The sequence below is a fragment of the Mytilus galloprovincialis genome, chromosome 8, assembly GCF_965363235.1.
Source record: "Mytilus galloprovincialis chromosome 8, xbMytGall1.hap1.1, whole genome shotgun sequence".
Classification (NCBI taxonomy): Eukaryota; Metazoa; Mollusca; class Bivalvia; order Mytilida; family Mytilidae; genus Mytilus; species Mytilus galloprovincialis.
Genome location: NC_134845.1, coordinates 10,782,564 through 10,801,070, shown reverse-complemented (window position 1 = coordinate 10,801,070; position 18,507 = coordinate 10,782,564). Strand labels below are relative to the sequence as shown.

Below are 18,507 nucleotides of genomic sequence, written 5' to 3'. Positions count from 1 at the left end.
TCGTAACTGGAATTACGACTATCCCAATATGGCGACGGCAGATATAGGTAAAATCTTTACAGTCATTTTTCTTAAATGTAGCATGTGTTTGTCAATAGTTACTCAGCTGTAAGGTTTTTCTATACCATTACATCATATTTGAATCGTAACGGTGCACTGGAATTGTCTAAGCGCTTTGAAAATTGCCGTTGAAATATTCGGGATGATAATCGTAACACGGAAAAAAGATAATCGTAATTATGGTATTAAAAAAGAGGAGATAATCGTAACTGGATAGTGTTTTATTGATATTGACACTAAAAACGTATATATCTGATAGCACATGATGAAATTATGGTGATGAATTAATCACGAAAACGTTCCAACGTCTTATGACATTTATTTTTGTGCATATATTATTAATAGTTCTAATGAAAACAGCTACATACTAGTATATCATAAAATTGGAAGGATGGTCAAGCTTTTGGAAATGGGAAAATCACGAACTAAATTTAAATACAGGACACTCCAAGAACTAGAAATACTTGGTACAGATATGAAAAGTATGCTACATACATACGCATGGAAGTTATTGTAGATAAAAATATTGAAGGTACTAAACAAGGAACATTTTTGTACTTGCATACTTGCCATATACTTAGTACTTTTCTATTAAATGAAAACAAGTCCCAAGTCATGAGCCTTTGGCCTTTGTTAGTCTTATATGATTTATAATTTTAGTTTCTTGTGTATAATTCGGAGTTTAGTATGACGTCCATTATCACTGAACTAGTATACATATTTTTAAGGGGCCAGCTGAAGGACGCCTCCAGGTGCGGGAGTTTCTCGCTATACATTGAAGGCCCATAGGTGGCCATCGGCTGTTGTCTGCTCTATGATCGGGTTGTTGTCGCTTTGACACATTCCCCATTTCCTTTCCCAATTTTATGATTTATGATCATAAAGAAAATTATCAATATATACATAGTATAAAATTATCAATATATACATAGTATAAAATTACCACTGAATGACTCAAAATGCAAGTTTTTTTCTAATGAGCTGTTGATGAAGTTTCTTTTAATTCAAGGTGTTTGATCATCTTGACAATATACATTATCCATTTCGTCAAAATTATTCACAATTGAAAACCTGTTTACGTTTTTAGAATGTCACTTTATTTTTTAATTTTTTAATGTTCTATAAAAAAAACAATTTTCTCTGTTTTGTAGCAAAACACTAATAAAAAGCACGATTCAAAGCCTTTAAAAAAGAGTACTCGGTGAAAATCATGCGACAAAGTGTTCCTCTTTATTGTATCCGTGAAAACTGTTCTATAGTGGACATTATAACACAGTAAAACTGTTCCGTAGTGGACATTATAACACAGTAAAACTGTTCCGTAGTAGACATTATAACACAGTAAACTTTTTTCCAAAGAGTTAATTGATGTTTAATATCCGGGCTTTCAGGTTTTTATTAAAAGGCAATATTATCACTTAAAATGTATTCTAAATTTGGTTAACATTTTTCCTGCTTCTTTATTTGGCTGTGATAGATAGTATTCCATTTGGTCATTCAAATTAGATTTAAGAAATTTATATTGATGTATTTTATTATTTCCATCCAAGTCATTTATTTTAACATCAATAAGAGTTTGATAATTAATGGTTAATAGAACCTTTTTGTAATTGGGGTTTTAACTTTTTAGTCTGTTTTAAAGTTTAAAATTCTTCAATAAGTTTGATGTGACCAATATTTATTTCTTGTGACACATTTTTGCAAAAGTATACCAAGACAATCTAATCGTTATACTACATATGAGCTTTAATTAGATTGATACCAAGAGTTTGTTCCTTTAACATCTAAATTTTTAGTTAGTATTTAGGCTTCATTAAGAAGTGGGTTTATATTTTTTATTATTTTTAAAATCTAGATAGGTACAATGTACATCATAGTTTAGGTTTTTATACAAGTTTTAATTGCAGAAGTCCTAGATAATTTCTAACAACTAGATTTGCCCGGTTGAGTTTTTTTCTAAGATCATGAGTTTTATCCATTAAATGGATAACATCTAGTGTTGAGCTAGTCATGCTATATGTTAGTATAGGTTTGACCAATGATCCCGGGCCAATGATTCAAAAAGGCAATGGACTATCCGTTCCGAATTTTCCTCAGAGCCGAGTTCGGCCGGTATTTTTATTATTTTTACTTTTTTGTGCATGAAAAATAAAAAAAATTTCATGATCTGTCATTCCTGCAACAAGATAGATCAAGATACAAGATATACGCTGTCATTCTTTTTATCATCCTTGTTCACTATAAAGTAAAGTGTGTCTGTACTTTATTGCAGAATAGAGTACAATGCAAAGGGAGATGATTCAGTAATAACGTAATGCAATCTTTCCTTTATCCTGTAAATGCAAAAGGAGCACTTGGCAGTCCTTGGCATTCCAGGATTTTCTAACTCGAACAATTTGAAACTGTATTCCAGGAGACGTTAATAAAAGGAAGTGTCAAGTAAGATGAACATGAATTAGTAATGTTTAAAAATCCCGATCGTTCTGAACTATGAAAATTCTTCAAAATAGATCATTGTAGATTGCTTTACTTTTTGAGTTACTTTCAGTTATTACACATATTTAAATTTTTAAGTCAGTTACTCATGAGTAAACAAGAATGCACACACATGTCTCGCCTTCTTTACTAACCATTGAATTGATGTTGATAGTTCTAAATATAAAGCTTTACCACAAGTATCATCCACACAAACTAAACACGATCAAACATGATCCAAGAAAATGAGGTCAAGGTCAGGTAAACCAAAATATATGCCCCTTACAATCATTCAATACACCAAATATGGTTGAATTATTGCTCATAGTTTCAAAGAGCAGACCTAAAAAAAAACCAGGCCAATGGCAATGAACCATGAATTTGAGGTCATGGTCTAATGAGCAAACTGGACAATGTCAATTTGCTTAGAGAATGTATTTACAAGTTGATATTATGTACCCTAATTTGGGGGTGAATCTAAATACTCAAAGCAAATTATTTTGACTTGTATCATAACTGTTTCAACATTTCTCCTAATCACAAACCTTTTTTTTCAGTTTATTTTCTGTAATCCTTTTAATCATTTAAGATACAGAATCCATTAGAATAGAAATATGAAATAAGTACAGATTCATGAACAGAATAGTCCAAATAAGACACATTGTATGACTGTTCTTTTTAGAAATTTTAGAAATTTGAGTTAACTCCCTTTTCATATGAATTTTGTTTCAATCCATTCTAAATTCACTTGTTCAAATGAACATAAAATATATTTATGTACATATTGCATATTAATTTCTGAACCAACTACATGTACAACCCAAACTGTATACTGAATTATAATCATTCATGACATAAAATAATAACAAAACCCATTTCTGAATTTGTCGGGCACATTATGTGATTATGAACATATCATTTTATTAAGCATTTTTAGAATCCAAACATCATTTACTTTGTCCACAAAAAAATCATTTGATTCACTGTGCCTAAACTTGTCCATTATTAAATGATAATTTTGTAATACTGTACACTGGCTTTTCAGAATATCTAAAACTATACAAAAATTATAATTAATTGATCTCAAAGTAAGAAATAATTCTGCACTACAATGAATATGTAATCATTCACAAGGTGGTCACCACCCAACCTCTTTAACAGAAAATACATGATCCTTTTCTATATACTACCAAATTCATCCAATAAATACAAGGTGGTCACCGCCCAGCCTCTTTAACAGAAAATACATGATCCTTTTCTATTACTACCAAATTCATCCAATAAATACAAGGTGGTCACCGCCCAGCCTCTTTAACAGAAAATACATGATCCTTTTCTATATACTACAAAGTTCATCCAATAAATACAAGGTGGTCACCGCCCAACCTCTTTAACAGAAAATACATGATCCTATTCTATATACTACAAAGTTCATCCAATAAATACAAGGTGGTCACCGCCCAACCTCTTTAACAGAAAATACATGATCCTATTCTATATACTACAAAGTTCATCCAATAAATACAAGGTGGTCACCGCCCAACCTCTTTAACAGAAAATACATGATCCTATTCTATATACTACAAAGTTCATCCAATAAATCGAAAATATATCTAATAATGATTACAAAGTTACTAAGAAGTACTCACTGAACATATACTATAGATAGTGGAGAATTACGAAATGTCGAAGAAAACGAACTTCGCATATAATTATGCGTTTTTAGAATTAAAAACTATACAATTATCTTTGGCTCAGAATATTAAACAAGATAAATAAAACTTTTATTTTGGCCGAAAATTATTGTACAAGTTCATTTAACAAATAATTTATACACATACATGCCATAGAGTAAACACAATTGCGGGCCCTACAAAAATAAACCGCCAAACAAGCCCGCAAAAGACAAAAAGAAAAAAAAAAGAAAAAGAAAAATAAATGATAAAAAAAAGAAAACTATATTCTTAAAACAAAACAAAACACTCTTAGAATAAGAATAACTCAGACCCACAAACTGATATACACTTGTGTAAGCCTGACGAGACTCAAGAAATCAAAACGATACTTTCTTGTAAATCTCCTACTGAAGATCCAAAGAATATGTTACTTCCTTGAAAATCTTCTGACTCAACGAATAAAGAACTTCATTGTAAGCCACATACTAGAATGGTTATCTACAAAATATGAACAAATCAGAATTAACATACTATAATTTACAACTGCATAATTAAACATATACAATTTACAAATGTGAAATGACATGAATAAAACACATCTTAAGCTGGGCAACTCCAGCTTCATTTAAATGCAAACCTCCATCTTTAATTGCAAATAAATCTCTTTTAGGAGAGCCCTTAAATAAAAATCTTCTATAAGACTTAATGAAACTTATTTTCTCCTCTTTACAAATACCAATTAAGGCTTTATTAATCTGAACAACCTTATATCCTAACTGAACAAAATCAACTGGTCGCGGTAAAATGGAAGATATCAAGATATTTATGTCTCTATTTCTATTTCTTACACTATATATCAAATTTCTAAATTTACATAAAATAATCTCTATAGAATGTTTCTCTATATCATTGGTACCAAAATGTAAAATAACATGTGAAAAGCTATCAAACTCATGAAGATATATATACTCCTTATCAATAACATATTTAATGTAACCTAAATTAGCTCCACTAAAACTCTGTACAACCATGTCTTTCATCCCATCCAGATATTTCCCAATAGAGTCACATAAGATTAACACCCTCTTCTTCATTACTGCAATTAAGGGATAAATTTAGTCATGGCCTTAGCAACAGAGACTTTTTCGGATAAAGAAAATTGAAGATATAATTTATAGGCATCACTTGCCCAATCACCATGAACTTGTATTAACTCTGCAGGTACCTTAGATTCAAAAGCAAAGGTCGCACCCCCTCGGCGGAAACTATGAGTAGAAAATAGTCGTGGATTCCTGCCTATCTTACTAATAAACTCCTTAATATACCGCTGAAAATCTGTATAAGTCACAGGAACTAACTTGTGTTTACTAGGAAATAAAAAGGCTGGACTATCTCCGGCGGCAGGAATTAATTTACACATATTTCTATAAGCTCTCAGTGGACATAATGCAGAACTAGTATTTTCAATCAATGGTATCTTCAAAATTCTATTACCCATCTGTATGGTTTTTGACCAATTAAAAATTAACTAATCGAAAATATATCTAATAATGATTACAAAGTTAAAGAAATAATTCTGCACTACAATGAATATGTAATCATTCACAAGGTGGTCACCACCCAACCTCTTTAACAGAAAATACATGATCCTTTTCTATATACTACCAAATTCATCCAATAAATACAAGGTGGTCACCGCCCAGCCTCTTTAACAGAAAATACATGATCCTTTTCTATTACTACCAAATTCATCCAATAAATACAAGGTGGTCACCGCCCAGCCTCTTTAACAGAAAATACATGATCCTTTTCTATATACTACAAAGTTCATCCAATAAATACAAGGTGGTCACCGCCCAACCTCTTTAACAGAAAATACATGATCCTATTCTATATACTACAAAGTTCATCCAATAAATACAAGGTGGTCACCGCCCAACCTCTTTAACAGAAAATACATGATCCTATTCTATATACTACAAAGTTCATCCAATAAATACAAGGTGGTCACCGCCCAACCTCTTTAACAGAAAATACATGATCCTATTCTATATACTACAAAGTTCATCCAATAAATACAAGGTGGTCACCGCCCAACCTCTTTAACAGAAAATACATGATCCTATTCTATATACTACCAAATTCATCCAATAAATACTGTGTAGCTGAACATTACTATGGATAGAGCTCATTCACATACTGACCAGGGATGCCTGCAAATTTTAGAGATGCATGTAACCTTCAAACTTTAAGAACCTATATTTTTTTTACATTACTGAGGTGGTAAGTTTTCTCGTTTGTTTCCGGGTCTTTCATAGCTGACTGTGGTGTGGGGATTTGTTCATTATTTAAGGCCATACAGTCACCTATAGTTGTTAATTTCTGTGTCATTTGGTCTCTTGTGAAGAGATGTCTCATCGGCAATCATACTGCATCTTCTTTTTTATATAAGATATTTTTTTAATACAATTCTGATTGCTTTTAAGTTTAAATAAAAAAAAATATAATAAAAAAAGAAACCTGAAATTTGACCTAACAGAATGAAATGCTTTATTAAAAAGTACATTTTCCATTTTTGTAGGACCTATATGTATATATGTATATGTCTATACATGACAAGAAGAATTCACAACAATCTGTACTTTACATTTTTAACCGGATTTTTGTGACAAAAATGTCGGTTATTGATTTGGGGATGTACGGCGGGCGGGCGGTCGGGCAGTCGGGCGGGCGGGCGGGCGGCAATCAAATGTTGTCCGTGCATTAACTCATGAACCATTCAACCAAAGCTTTTAAAATTTTAATATGTTGTTACTGACAACTAAATGAAGGTCAAGTTCAATAATGGCGATTTTGACTTTTACCGTTCAGGAGTTATGGTTCTTGAAAGATTGAAAAATGAAGTTTCCAGTCGTGTCCGTGCATTTACGCATGAACTGTTCTACCCAAACTTCCCAAATTTTAATATGTTGTTACTGATGACAAAATGGAGGTCAAGTGTAATAATGACGATTTTGACTTTTACCGTTCAGGAGTTATGGTTCTTGAAAGATTGAAAAATGGAGTTTCCAGTCGTGTCCATGCATTTACGCATGAACTGTTCTACCAAAGCTTCCCAAATTTTAATATGTTGTTACTGATGACAAAATAGAGGTCAAGTTCAATAAAGACGATTTTGACTTTTACCGTTCAGGAGTTATGGTTCTTGAAAGATGGAAAAATGGTGTTTCCAGTCGTGTCCGTGCATTTTCTCATGAACCATTCAACCAAAGCTTTTGAAATTTTTATATGTTGTTACTGATGGCAAAATAGAGGTCAAGTTCAATAATGACGATTTTGAATTTTACCGTTCAGGAGTTATGGTTCTTGAAAGATTGTAAAATGGTGTTTCCATTCACATTGTTGCATTTACATTTTTTGTACTCATGAACCATTCAATCTAAGCTTTTCAAATTTTAATATGTTGATACTGATGACAAAATGGAGGTCAAATTTGATATTGACGGTTTTCACTTTCACCATTCATCAGTAATATGGTTCTTGTGATATTGCCAGGACACAAATAAATATTAATAAATCCGGTTTGCTGTCGTTGTGACAGCCTGTTGTCTTAAAAATAGGACTATTTAAAATACATTTTCTTAAAAATTGGACTATTAATTTTAAAATACAATGTATCTTTCTTTTCAGGATTAAAAAATGGCTTTTATGATTGGTGCAGTCACACATGTAAGTATGAATAGAAAAAAGAGTTTGGATACATCAATGAGACTGAGCAACCTAACAACATAGAAAGTCAATTTAAGGTGCATTAAAGTCAAAATATGGACCGACTTCAAGAAGTGTCCAAATAATAAATATATATATTATTATTATGTGAAAATTGAAAAAAGTTTCAATTATAACTAAATCTAAAGTTGTCCGTAAAGAGATTGAGCATTATCCAGGATATTTTTATATTTTACCTATGGTACAGTCAAACCTGTTTTATGCAGCCTCTACAGAAAGTACTTGTAAAAAGTGACTGCTCAAGAAAGGTGAACCTCTAAAAGAGGTTATAAAAACTCAGATCCCTGTAGGTTGGATAACATCAAATTGTCAAAGTGTTTCAATCAGTTGAGATATCTTTCTTGTGAGCAATGAAATAAAAATGTTAGATTCAAGAGTTCTTAATTGGAATAAAAACCTTTTGAAATATATGTTATTGTTTGTGGAGAATCAAGTCAGCGATACAGTTTTCAATGAAATCTGAAATGGGTTAAGAACACTAGGAAATCTGAAATTCACCTCCCCCCCATTGCACGATCTATGTTGCATATAGGTTACAATTCTCATTTTTACTTTGATATTGAAAACATGAATTTTTGTGTCATGATCATATTGTAGTCCTATAATATAAGACTTTGTAGGCTCATATTTTTTGCATTCAATTTTTTTTTATCGTTTTTATACAATTAGTGGGGAACCATGGTATTGATATTAAAAAAATATTATTCAATAAAAAACGTTGACTGCTAATGATATGGACGTACAAAGATGTCTTTTATTATAGGACTAGTTTAAGTTGTTAGTTTTAAAGACTGCTGTAACAACTTGTTAAAAGTTAAAAAAATTACAATTCCATACACAAATTGTGTGACCGCTGAAAAAGAGTTAAATTATATACATGTAGAAGATGTTTTGGAGGGTCTGAAAGTGACCATTAGAGACAGGTCGATTGTGAAAATAGTGACATTTAAGGCAGGATTGACTGGATTTGAAAAAAATATTTTTATTTGAAAATGTATTGGAATTACACTCATCATGAAAAGCATTGATAACTAGAATCTGTTCTCATAGAGGAAGATTAATCATAAGATAACAGTAATTGTAGTTTTCATGGGAGAATTTCATTAAATTTAGATAACTTCATCTTTAGCTGGATTTGTAATGGATGTAGTTCTAAGCCTGTGATTTAAGCCCATTGTATTGCAGTCTACAATCAGATAATATCTGCCATTGTCCAATGTTAATCCTAAACAAAGTATCATAATGCACTTTATATTGACTTTGATTAATTATATCCAAGATCGATGACTTTTGTCAGATAACAGTGGATCTCTACACTTTACTATAAAATTGTTCTTTGGAGACAGAAATAGTAAACTGAAAACTTCATATGCAGTGAGTTTTGAAACCATGATGCATTTTGCATTAATGTGGAAGAATATCACTATATAAGAGATTAACAAAGAGGAATTACCGGTTAATAACAAAAAACAGTTATTTATTGGAATGAATTCGCCATTTCAGACTCTAATGCATTGTGGGTAATATATACAAAGCATATATATACTTTTAAAACAGTTTGATTGATTAATCAATTTTTCATCTGGTGGAATCAATGAAATAACTTTAATGTCAATTTTTCAAACATTTTGAAATATTAGAGAATTAAAATAACCAACCACCTTCGAAAAAAATGAAGATATGTACTAAGCCAAACATTAACAAAGAACATATATATATACTTAATGTATTTCTTTTTTATAGGATTTGGAATAGAATTCCTGGTTTTCAGCAGGTCCGTGGTAGATGTTTAATGGTATTTTTATCGATAAGACTGGTCTGGTGAATACAACTTCCCAGTTTTACTCTACTTCATGGTAAAATTAAAGAAAAGGTACACATTTTTATAATGCTGATTCTTGGCAAAAGGGCATTATGGTAAACCCTGGTCTTTCTGTTACCATCCATTCTGAAATTATTTTCTGTTTTATTTTGCCTCAACCAAATATGAAATTTATACACATTGCATATTAACACCGATCACAGATCAAGTTAAAATTTTGGTGGCATCACTTTAACCATATTTGATTTATGTCCCTTTATGAATGGAAAAAATACTGAATTTGCTGTTTCTGCACTGTTAACTTTGGCAAAATGTTCTGAAACTTGTATACAAGTTTGAATTAAAATGGCAGCACTTTCACCATTCTTAAGATATGTCCCTAAATTATTAAAAAAAAAAAATAAATAATAAATTACTTGCTTGTGAGTACATATACATGTATGTATATCTATGTAATTATTTTATGAGGAATTCACTGATATTTTAATAATCCTTTTTGTACTGTATAGTGTTAACAGCCTGGAAATAAACATTTTGAAGTGTAGTCTGTCCTTTTGTCATATGGTATAGAAGATGTGAAAAATGTTAACAGTCAAACTCAACATAGGCAGATCTATGGGGGTCCTCAGGAGCGCCCCCTATTGTAGGAAAAATTTGGTTGATTATATAGGGAATGACTGAAGCATGACTGGAGAAGCCCCTCCCCCTTTACAAAAAATTCTGGATCAGTCACTGCTCATATTTACAGGTCATGGGAACTGGGCCTCTGCAAATTTCCATCCCTGGGGGAAAGGCTTGAAAAGAACTGTTTAAAACATTTATCCCTAATGAATTTATAGGCACTAGTGCACTATGATATATTATTGCAAGCTTACTTTTGGATACGTTCTGTGTGAAATATATATTTGGTGCCTATGATACAATACAAAACTTAAGTTGCTGCTCATCTGCTTAAAAGAAGAATGTCAGTTCTAAAACGTAACCCAATTTAAAAGAAACACCAACAGCACTCGAATGTTATGACTAATTGTTCCTTTCTGTCAAAACTAACACAGATAATAAGTAAACAAGAATAAATTCAAAACAAACTTTATAAGTTACTATTTATGTTAATACTAAAAAAATTATTAACTTTTAAACGGATCTTACAGATATGAACAATCCTTATCATTCTTATGCAATACAACGAATGTGTTTATCTGAAGATATTAAGTTCAGGGGCATCAGATGTGTTTTTTTATAGGGATCCACTTAAACTTTCTGAAAAATGAAAATGACAGAGAGGAAATTAATTCCATTTGTTTTCTGTGATGATTAATGAAATATGCAATTAAGATCGATTTAGATTTCATTGTCTTCATTATTGAAAACTGTATAATTGTGGCATGCAAGAGTCGGTTAAGTACGGAATAATTGGGCAAATAGGAACTATGCTTTAAGATTAGATGTGGAGAAAGACTAGGTTTGGGGCATGTCATGTCAAGTTACTGGAACAGCACCACTAGAAGTTGTCAATGAACATAAATGAATTGTCAGTCGGATGACTAAGATGTGAATTTTCCCCAAAAAAACTACATAAACGTTTTATCTTGAATTTAATAAAAAATAGTTAATTCAAAACTTTCTTAGTGTTATAATAAGGTGTCTTTTTACAAACACGTGCACAGGCACATACAAAATTTTAAGTTGATAAAAATAATTTTCCTATACTGAACAATAGATTTTATTTTTAATATCATCTGCATTCAATATTTGTTTAAACAATTATCAGTAGGAATTATTCCTTTGCATTTTATGTAGATTTAATTACATTTTATGCAGGCTTGGTCAGCTTAAGATCCTCATGCCAATTCCCTATATGACAATAATCTGAAAAATTCACTATTTTTTGCAATAATTTTAGTCGCTCTCATGAGAAATAACAATAGCTCTTGAGAGGTCTGCTTCACTGAAAAGCTTTCTTACAATCAATTAGACAGGATTAAAACATAGAAATAATGGTCATTCAAAACACAATGGAGATGAATAATAACTGATTTTTATTACTGGAATTTGAACGATAAAAGTGAATATAACATTTCTACCATCTGTATGATGTGAGCTGAAAAAATATGCAGGTCTTAAAAATAACTTAACCTGGTCTCATATACCAGTCTGTAATGTCAAAACTTATATATAAAAAAGATCCATTATACTCTCCAAGGTTTAGACTAATGTATGTACCATCATATAGTGACTAAATTATATATTGTTGTAAACAGATTGTGGCTGAAAACTGAATCTGAATTACGATGTCGTCCATCCGTTCTAATGAGATGCATTTAAATTTGACCTTCTGGGGAAAAAAACCCAATTTGCTTAAATTCCTTGAAGGGTTTCATAATTTTTCTCCAAAGAAGTTAGGAGGTTTATTAGTTTTGTTTTAATACTTGTTGTGTTCCTTTAATTTCTAGCATCTGAACTTGATTGTGGTAATTCTTAATTTTTAAGGTTGTGATAAATCATGTTTAAGCTGTATTAAAATTCATGAAATTATTCCATACACAATTGATGCTTAGAAATGCTCTTAAAAATTATGATACTGAAACAAGGATAGAATGTAAGGATCTTTTGAAAGAGAAGTGAAAATATGCATTTTTTTACAATGACTGTTGACAACTTGAATGAAAACAGATTTGTATGTCTGGAAATGTTTGGTTCACACAATTCTAAACACTTTGGATGCTATTTCTCTGTAAACTTGCTCTTAAATTAAGCAGACTAATTCATTATGATATGTCCAAAGGTTCACTTGTTCACATTATAGACTAACTTTTCTTTGTCAACCCTTAGATTTGTCAAAGTCTTTGTAACTATGATAAAATTTGAGACTCATCCATTAGATTTCGTGTCAGAGAGAACGTTTTTGTTTTGTCAACTTAAGTCGCCCAAGCTTAATGTATTTAGTCAATATTTCATTACATTACATAGGGACACAATTTATAAAACATAGTAAAACACATATGTCATGGGGAAATATCTCAACATGGAAGAATACAAGACACGGTGCATTTCACATTAATCATGGACAAACATTCTAGTCTAACACACGACATAGCATTTAACTTTTATCAGCAAGAATGGAAAGTAATTTTTCAGGCTTTTAATACCCATTATGTGGTTCAAAAAATGTTTCTAAGATGCTTTAAAAAATCCTTAATTCCTTTGATTGGGTCTCCTTGTTAAAAATGATCTTCTCGTAAAGTTAGATGCAATGGTCGATTAACAAAAATAATGTTTTGTGAGACAAGATCTGCAGGGGATTTTAATTCTGTCCAGGAAGTTTGTCATAAATTTGTGGTATTATGTCTCCCGATCAGACTAATGTTTTAATTTGTCGTATTTTTTATGTTGTTTTATCCCTGCTATGCTATAGTCGAATTTCTTTCTAACAGAGCTATTATTGAGATTGGACAATGTTTCTGATTTATTGTGTAATTAGATGGTGTAACGTGGTACCATAAATGCAGCTTGGAAATGGTTTAATCATCTTTTTTATTAATTGATCACTTATTATAGAAACAGTGTAGTATCAAATGATCGCCTGGATAAAAGAATGATTTAAACATACAATACTAATGAAATATGTACATTGCATTTTTTCTAAATCAGCTTTGTATTGATACTTTAATTTTATATTAGACTGTTTTTATAGAAAAGGGTGCTCATTTCTCAAATCCTGCTTTTTATTGAAGACTCTTGACATTGTATATGATAAATTGAGAATAAAGATATATATATACAAACTTAGCATTTACTCTAAACTTACCCTAACCTGTACCTACATGTTACTTTAACAATAGCCCTACCCCTAAATATAACCCTAGCCCATATGTAATTTGAACACTATCCTTTATTTGTGTGCACTATTTCCAGTCCTCTCAAATTCTTTGAAGAAAGAATTAATTCTAAATCTTTTAACCGTTAATCCAATATCTAACCATAAACCATACCCTAACATTAAACCAATCTGTGACCAGAACCCTAACCCTAGAGTACAAGGAAAGTGAAAGAAGGGAACATTTGATAATTTAAAATCATGTGATGCAAGTGGTTTATACTCAAGAAATGTTGACATCTAAGTATTAAGAAAATATAAGAATAAGACAAGTACAACATGGAATGAAAACAAAATCTCTTATCTCTAATTTTACAATTCACCCAATGAATCGCTAGATAATCATCATTAAATTCCCTGTATTTTCACATTTGATCAGACTTTTTATATTTCCTGTAAAGTGAATTATCCCTACAGACCTAAATGAGGTCATGGGATAAATGTTTCTCAGACTTTGTTTTATATTTCTACAAGTAATAAAACAGCCTAGACAAATCGTAGAATTAATGACCAATGTTAAAAGCTTAATAAAAACTCTGTAGCCTGAAAATTTGTGAGAATTAATGATCAGTAAAAAAAGCAATAACCATTTATTGGAACAAGAAATGTCCAATAAAGGACATAGATGACCACTTGAGACCTGGCTTAATAAAACATTCACATTTGTCTTATAAGCCAATAACACTTTAAATTATTACTGAACAAAGCATGGTCATTCATCTTAAGGTTACTTGTTAGTAATTTGAACTCTTTAAACCCTTTTTGCATGGTAACAGTTAGGTATATCCATTTTGATATATATAAAACTGATCATGGGTTCCAAATCTTTCTACCTAGACCTATACTTGTAAAAAAATATAAACCAAGATTCAGAAATTTTAATTTATCAGCTTTAGTCATTTTTTTAGCTGAACCATAAGTTTTTTTTTAATTGGACCTAGATAAAACTAAATGTATGTGATTATCACAAAAGCCATTCAATTATCACAGAAAATTAAATACCGGTTAACACAAAAACAAATGAGGAGATACAGAGAAAACTGTTAGACATCAACTAAAAAGATTGACATCGATCAGGAGATACAGAGAAAACTGTTAGAAACCAACTAAAACGATTGACATCGATCAGGAGATACAGAGAAAACTGTTAGAAACCAACTAAAACGATTGACATCGATCAGGAGATACAGAGAAAACTGTTAGAAACCAACTAAAACGATTGACATCGATCAGGAGATACAGAGAAAACTGTTAGAAACCAACTAAAACGATTGACATCGATCAGGAGATACAGAGAAAACTGTTAGAAACCAACTAAAACGATTGACATCGATCAGGAGATACAGAGAAAACTGTTAGAAACCAACTAAAACGATTGACATCGATCAGGAGATACAAAGAAAACTGTTAGAAACCAACTAAAACGATTGACATCGATCAGGAGATACAAAGAAAACTGTTAGAAACCAACTAAAACGATTGACATCGATCAGGAGATACAAAGAAAACTGTTAGAAACCAACTAAAACGATTGACATCGATCAGGAGATACAAAGAAAACTGTTAGAAACCAACTAAAACGATTGACATCGATCAGGAGATACAAAGAAAACTGTTAGAAACCAACTAAAACGATTGACATCCATCTGTTATATCCAATGGAAAAGCTAATGATTGTAGTTTTTGCTTTCATCTGAAAACATGAGAGGGCATACAAACAAACAAACACAACTACATGTTAAACCAGGAATGTTTGAGATATTGATGCCTATATTCTACATAAGCAAGTCAGTATCTTATATAAACTACTAGTTATAAGTATATTTGAGGCTTTTGAACCATATCTTACACAGCATTGGCCAGTTTTCCTGTTTTGTGCAAAAGTCCATGATCTGTTTCATTCTTCAGTGGTTGTTGTTTGTTCATGACTGTCATTTTTGTTTTTCTTAAATTGTTTTGTTATAAATTAGGTTGTAATTTTTGCAATATGATTTGTTTATATTTGTAATGTCATAGCCTCTTATAGCAGACTGACTATATCTACATATGGTACAGGATTTTCTAATTGTTGAAGGTGGTACAGTTGCTAGACAACTGATTAAGAATTGTAAATATAAAATAAATGAACCTCTTGTATTGATATGGGGAAAACATTAACATTTTGCTAAACCTTTTGTTTTTCCCTTTCAGAGGGCTAGTTGATACTCCTGATCCTGTATGGTTATGGGTAGAATTAAGGAGTATGTGTAACAGAACTAGTTACTACAGAAACTTATTGAAAACAGAACAGGTAGTATGTTTTCCATTGAAAGGAGAGGGTATTTATGTTTAGATTGGCCCAAACAATCTAATGTTTTGCATTATTTATTCACTTTGCAGAATTTTAGACGATTAAATCTATTAACTTCAATTAGTCATTGCTATTTCCAGCTTGTTTGGCATCAAGTTTTGAAAATTATTCTCCTCTGAAACCACTTTTAAATTGACTTTTGAATCAACCTTAATGTGAAATTTCTTTTGGGTATTTATTTTGAAAATCAAATATGCAACACACATTGTCATCAATGCTAAAAATAGAACACAGGGTAACAGTTTTGTCTTATATTTAAAAAAAAAACCAAACAAAGTTGTTAGATAACCTCTGGCAGAGGAAAAAGTTACCCGGAGGCTAAGATCATGTCCTAGGTACTACCTATGAAATTTCAGTTTTTTGCAAATATTGTAGTTTTAGGGAAACTATATAACAAATAGAGAAACACATTGAATAGAAAAAATGACCAGCACAGCAAGATCTTCAAACAAATCTGCAATGTTTAAATGTCCTTAAATGATGATTTACCCATTTATTGCATTATTTGTGTAAAATATGGAAGAGAAACAGAAAATGTAAACAGAAGAAATTATAAGCATGACGAAATGTTAATCAACATAACTGTTATTTTAATTCAAAATCTTAAGTGAGTTATTGCCCTTCAACAATGACAATTTTTACCCATTTTTGGAAAAAAACTACTGATTTTCGCAATTTTTCGTGGGAATTGTTTTTGCCATTTTCTGAAATGGCAAAAACAATCAGTTTTGTACATATGTAAATATGTTTTTTCCCTTAAATATTGTAACTGTCCGTTTCTCTACATTGTAATCTTTTGATAAATGTATATATTAAAAGGCATTTCACTTTACTCTTTATTTTGATAAAGAAACAACAGTTATTTTCCTAAGAAATCGTTATGATTTGACAGAATTTATTCTTAGACACGCTAGTGATAATTTACCAATATAGTCCAATGTGTCATATTTAATAGAAATTTAATTATAAACTCTTCAAAGAACTGAGAGTACCTCCTACCGTGTGATTTCCATTGTGCAGGGTCCATTGTGTCACAAAAATTTACATTTGTTATTAATATAATTTATATATTATTGATTCAATTGGACCAAATTATGATAAATGACCGGTATGTGTGTGTATTTGACAGACTATGGTAGTTAGTTTACCCTGGTCTTTGGAACTGTGTAAATTATTGGTTATTATGCTTTTAACTAGGCTGTATGCACATTTTTAAAGATGGAAAAGTAGGGAAGCTGAGGAGGTTTTTATTTCAATTCTACAAGCACAATTATTCTGCCATTTTATGCATTCAATATTTGCCACTGAACATTACACACACAATACCAAATCATATTAGCATGGATGTTTGATAAAAATAATTTTATATAAGACAAAAATGATCCTCCACTTAACTGACATTTTGAGGAAATAAATTCTCTATCCGGAACAAAAAAGATGTTACGAAATGAACTGTTAGTTTATTTAAGTACAGATGATTGTAACTGTTTTTGAGAAAGAAAAAAAATTTGCTTGTGATCTGCTCAATAAATTGTCTTTTATCATTATTATCTTGAAAACTGTCCACATTTTATAGTAAAAGGGGTCTGACTGAAAGACACATGTCTGTAAACAGACTTTTAGTACTTCATTATAGAAAATCTGATTTTGCATAATTTCTATTATCTTTTGTTTTCCTTGAATGGTCCACTTAGGAAGAATAAAACTGCTGGACCAGATTGTTTTAATGTTTTAATAATCAGTAATCATGTGATTAAAGAAATCATAAAGTTCAATTTACTGTTAATAACAGACAACAAAACACAGCAAATGGTAGTTTCCCTTGGGGAAATGTGACAATTATTTCTGTTTTATGTTTTAGGACATGAAATGTTTGGTCTTTTATATTGTATAAATTTATAATTTTAGGTTTGTAACAGAACCATTTAGAAGGCATGCTGAGGAAATTGGTTGATTTGAATTGAAACGACTTTCTTAGGTAGTATATGTTTTATAGGTAGTTTATATCAAATTATTAAAGAAAGAATTAAAGTGGTGAATAGACTCAAATGTTTTTAACTACTTATATGTCTGTTTATAAGGGGAAAATTACAAAAGAAGCAATAAGCAATCACTGATCGTGGAAAGTGAAATCAAAGCTGTGACATAAAAGAGAACATGTTTTGGTGCTATTGCTCATGATAAAACATTTAACATATGTATCAAACCAAACCCATGATAACAGGAACAACTTATGTTAAGGTAATGATGTTTGGTAAAAAATTGTATAATAAACTAGCAAATCTCATTTCAATTTTCTTTTAGTAGCCCCCTCCTATGAACTTTTTTATGCCCCTGCCGTAGCAGAGGGAGCTTTAATTTAACCTTTTTCCGTACGTCCCAAAGTGGGTTTCTGTTCTCTAACTTCAGTTTGCCTCAACCAAACGTTATGAAACTTATACACAATGCTTATTATAAC

The 18,507-nt window shown here is 31.0% G+C and overlaps 1 long non-coding RNA gene across 1 annotated transcript; it reads left to right on the top strand.

The window, feature by feature from the left end:
- Positions 1-2,413: 2,413 nt before the first annotated feature.
- On the top strand, positions 2,414-18,015 carry LOC143043108 (uncharacterized). The gene is made up of 5 exons (XR_012968198.1): positions 2,414-2,499; positions 7,902-7,940; positions 9,744-9,873; positions 15,890-15,989; positions 17,958-18,015. It is a non-coding gene; the product is annotated as an uncharacterized LOC143043108 (long non-coding RNA).
- Positions 18,016-18,507: the final 492 nt, after the last annotated feature.